The following is a 4,830-nucleotide window of genomic DNA, read 5'->3' as shown; positions in this document are numbered from 1 at the left end:
AAATATAACACAAATACAGTGCAAATAATATTTTGAAAGTAGCTTTAAAATATCCCATGGAATTAAAATATTACAAATTACTGGTAGAGTAAGTTGTGCAATAGCTATTTCAAACAACCAGAGGCACAGTAAGTACTCATACACAGTAGAACACAGACATGTAGCAATTATAAATATATTATGCTAAAGAACTTTAACTTCTGCTGGGTAACAAAGAATCCCTTTAAGTCATTTTTTGGCACGGTGCTGATGGCTCTGTGGGCGTTGCTTATTCACGGGTTCACAGCGTGTAGCGCTGAATCTTCGAGTAGCTGCACAGTTGAAACGTAGGTTTATTCATGTATTTTTCCGTGTCTCCTGTAACGTGTCAGACTCCAGTGGCTTTAACAGCAGCTTTCTTAGATGTTTCCTGAACTTCTCCACCTATTCTAAATTCATCGAGGATAAAATACGCCTTTTCAAAATTAAAGATAATATCCAGCTCGCGGACATTTCCCAAGTATTTGTCCAGCAACTCCACACTACGATGAATACTCTCCACCCATGTTGAGAGCTCATGCTCTTGATTTTCTACTGCAGAGCAAAAATATAAACTAGCTCGCCTTTTATAAGCAAGTTTCAGCTCCTTGCAGCCAATGAAACTGCTTCTCCTGTAACCCCAAGAGAGAATAATGTGAATAATTTCCCGCGTGATCTTTTCTGCCTTTGTCAGGGAGGGTGGCGTACCATTTCTGCAGCCGCAATTTCCCTTGTGTACTGGAGGGCGGTGTGAATTGCATCATGGTGGCCCGGGCTGCCCCTGCCTGGCATAGACGCGGGACGTGAGGGCCGGAGCCCAGAGCAGGAGCCCGCGGAGCTGGCAGGTGAGAGCCTGCTTAGACCATGGCTTCTCCCCATAGGCTACGGTAAATTAATTATACATAATGTGCAGTGTTAGGGTTGGGGGGTGGTAGAGCCTTTGCCTGGCATGTACAAGGCTCTGGGTTCAATCTCCAGCACAGAAAATCAAAAAGTGCAATAATTTTAGGTGTTCAACTGGATGATTTTTAAATTACCCCTAAAATACTACACAAGTTGGATTTTTCCCCCCAGGGGTTGCATACTGAAGGTTCAACCCAGGACCATCTCACTGAGCTACTTCTCCAGCTCTTTTTATTATTTTTATTTTGAGATAGGGTCTCACAAAGTGGCCAAGTTGCCCAGGCTGGGCTTAAATTTGTTATCTTCCTGTCTCAGCCGCCCAGATTGCTAGGATTATAGGCGAGAGGGACCTCTCTTGACTCCATACAAGTCTGGATATTTACAGTACTGCGACTGTTAATTATGATAAATTGACTTGAGTGAGGACCAGTAACAGATGAGTAAAGCACAGTTCTAGGTGTGTCTGTCGATGATTGACACATAGGTCAGCAAACCAAGGGAAGAAGAGCCACCCCATATGTGGGTAGAACCAACCAATAGGCTTGCAGCCTGGAAGGACTACAAAAGGAAAGAAAGGCGAAAGTGTGCCCATTTTGGAAGAACTGCAGTCTTTGTCATCACCTTTGGTCGTTGGTTTCCAGTTTCTTCAGCCTTCCAACACTCACACCAGCGACTCTGCAATGAGCTTTCAAGGCCTCCGGCCTTGGGCTGGTGCTGTATCCTTGATCCCTCTTGTTCTGTGGCTTCCATCTTCTTGGGCCAGGCCCTTTTGGATCGTCTGGCTCTTCGGTGTGCAGGCAGCCATTGTGGGTTCTTCCAGCTCCAATCCCACGGACAGCCCCTGTGGACTCTTCTGCCTCTTATCCTGTGGGCTCACTTGGTAAATCCCCTTGCATAATTATACATATATTTTCTATCTATTCTGTTCCTCTGGAGAACCCCAGCTAATACAAGCACCCACAAGGTTCCCACCTTCCCTTCAAAGTCAGCATCTCCCAAGAGGTCACCACTATCATGATTCCTGTCACTGATTGCTTTGGCCTGGCTTTGAGTTCCTTGTAAATGGAAGGATACAATGTATGCTCTTTTGTGACTGTTACCTTCTCTGAACAGCATCTGTGAAGATGTCCATGTTTCCACATGTGGCTGTGGTATACTCTTTTTACTGTTGTGTAGCTCTCCATTCTATGAATATGGATGACATATTTTCCATTCTCTTGCTGATGTCATATGGTCACAAATAGAGCCTTCAGCATGCTTGATCTGTGCGGATGTGTGCGCTTAGACACAGACTTACGCCTGTGAATGCCTCTTCTGTTGACAGGAATGGCTCACCTTAAAGACAAAGTACAAATGGGTGTCTTATGAATTCACTCACATTTTTGAACAAGGGTCCTGCCTCCTCGCTTAGCAACGTGTCCCACAAATTCAGTAGCTGCCGTGATTATACCCAGTGTACAAGTTAGGAAACAGGCCCCAAAGGGTGAATATATGTAACCTTCTCAAGATTGCAGGAAGGAACGGTAGATTTTTGCGCTGGAACCAACACTGTCTGACTCCCAGGATTAAACTTGCCAACATTACCCTGCATTTCATTCAAGAAATGATGCTCTGGGGCTGATGCTTTTCTGGGTGCTTGGGATGGGTCAGTGAGCAAAATAAAGGGCCCCCTTAAGTCTTCATGGGACTTACATTCTAGCAGGGAAAGGGGTGAGCAGTGGTTCTCGAGATCCCAGAACAGGTGGCACCCGTGGAACCTGTTAGACGCTGCGGGTGTCAAGCAGATGGTATCAACTGCCAGTCCTTTGGGTGATGCTGATACAACTCAGGTTCAAGAAGTGCTGAGCCAAGAAACACAGACAAACAAGAGCCCCATGAGGGAGGGAGGAGGTGGGGAGTGTATATGTGTATGCATGTGGGGCTAGACTGCAATTTAAAATTGGATAGTGCTATAGTTTGCATCTGGGATGTCTCCTGAAGGCCTGTGTTGGTGACTTTTCTCATTGCTGAGGCAAAATACCTGACACCCAGTTAAAGGAGGAAAGGTTTATTTCAGCTCAGTTTGTAGAGGTTTCAGTCCATGGTTGGCTGGCTCCAAGGTAGGGCATAATGGCAGAGGGGCATCACAGAGCAGAAATAGTTCATGGAAGGTAGAAGGCAGAAGGTAGCAATCTACTAGTAAGAATAGCAACTTCTTTCTGCCCCTTTTATATTCTAGCTTGGCTACTCGGCTTAGAGTGGGTGCCAAATCAGTCAGCGGATTAATTTAATAATCACACACCCTTAGCCCCAGCTCCCACAATCCTAGCAGTGCACCACGAATCAGTCCCAGTGTCACACACTCTAGATTCAGCCACCTCTGAAAAGTCCCACCTATGGCTACATGAGGCTTTGGGGGGACATCTAGACACAAGCAATAACAAAGCCCATGTATTAAAGGCTTGTTTTCCAGAATAGTGCTACTGGGAGGGGGTAGAACCTGTAGGACAGTGATGGCGAACCTATGGCACACGTGCCACAGTGGGCTGTTTGTGTCACTGAAAGCTCTAAAAGGTTCACCATCACTGCTTTAAGAGATGGGGCCTAGTGAGAGGTCATTGAAGGGGATTGTGGATCTTGACCTCTTCCTCTCTCTCATCCTGTACCTGAAATAAGTAGGACTTGGGTCTGCTCTGTATTCTCTCACCTCAGGCACAAAAGCAATGGGTCCCCCCAACCCTAGACCGAAGCCCCCAAACTTGGAGCCAAAACAAACCTTTTGTCTTTATAAGTTGGTTATCTTGGGCATTTGGTTACAGTCACAGAAAACTGATTCATACAAATGGTCACAGTGGGGCTCAGTGGCATCTGGGCACAACTATGCAGGAGATGAGGAGTTTGTCCATGGGCCCTCTGGGGTAAGCACCAGCCAGGCAGAGGCAGCAGCTGACCCAGAGGCCCAAAGGCAGGAATGTGCCCAGTAAGCATGAGGGAGAGGAAGGGGGCCACTAGTCAAGGAACAAGTATGGCAATGAGGAAGCTACATTCCACATGTCACCAGCCCTGTGGAGCTTAATTCCCTTTGCTCTTGTATTCCAGCCATGTGACCAATGCCCAAGGAGTTAACTTGGGAATGGTCGTTCATGAAAGAGCAGGACAAATGAAGGGTTCTTTCTCTGGATGGGCAATCATGCTCTTCAAGAAGACATAAGGACTGATGCTCCTGAAAGTTCTGCCCTGTGGACAAACAAAGTGGGCCCTGTTGGATAACCGAGGCTCCCGGCCAAGGTCTTTGGTGTGATCTTCTCATTTTCTAGGTAGCAGCCTCTTAGATTTGACTTTTTCAGTTAGGTTTCAAGGATCCCTTAAGTTTGAACACATAACACAGGAAGCTTCAGGATTCACTGTACCCCCAGGGCAGCAAGTCTGCAGGCTAAAGGGTTTGCTCAAAATTTTACAGCCAAACTTGACACCTTGGGAGAAAACACTATTTGGTGTCACTGACCAGCAGGGGCTCACCCTTGATCTCTGCAGTGTCCCTGCCTCTGGTGGATGTGGACTCATGTCCCTGAGAGGTAGCAGAGCTTCCAATTGTCTTTTTTTGTTTGTTTGTTTTTTTGTTTTTTGAGAGAGGGCCTCACTATGTAGTTGAGACTGACCTGGAACTCCCTATGTAGCCCCGGCTGGTCTCGAACTCACAGCGATCCTCCTGCCTCAGCCTCCCAAGTGCTGGGATTACAGGCGTACACCACCACACCTGGCTTTCCCGATTGTCTTTTTCTTCATCATCTTGTGCCGGCACACAAAACCCGTACCTCATTCAGGTGAGGGGTGACAAAGACTTGGACTCCAAGGCAGTGATGGAAGGAAGGAAAAAGAAGGGAATATGTAGGGATGGGTCCACAGGGTCAAGGATTGTATGTGGAGCGG

The 4,830-nt window shown here is 46.8% G+C and overlaps 1 pseudogene; it reads right to left on the bottom strand.

The window, feature by feature from the left end:
• Positions 1-280: 280 nt before the first annotated feature.
• Positions 281-782, bottom strand: LOC104859653 (annotated as a pseudogene).
• Positions 783-4,830: the final 4,048 nt, after the last annotated feature.

Source organism: Fukomys damarensis, unplaced genomic scaffold (genome assembly GCF_012274545.1).
Source record: "Fukomys damarensis isolate Sample0158 unplaced genomic scaffold, DMR_v1.0_HiC HiC_scaffold_13, whole genome shotgun sequence".
Classification (NCBI taxonomy): domain Eukaryota; kingdom Metazoa; phylum Chordata; class Mammalia; order Rodentia; family Bathyergidae; genus Fukomys; species Fukomys damarensis.
Note: the sequence above shows the minus strand (reverse complement) of the source record. Positions and strands in the feature narration are given on the sequence as shown.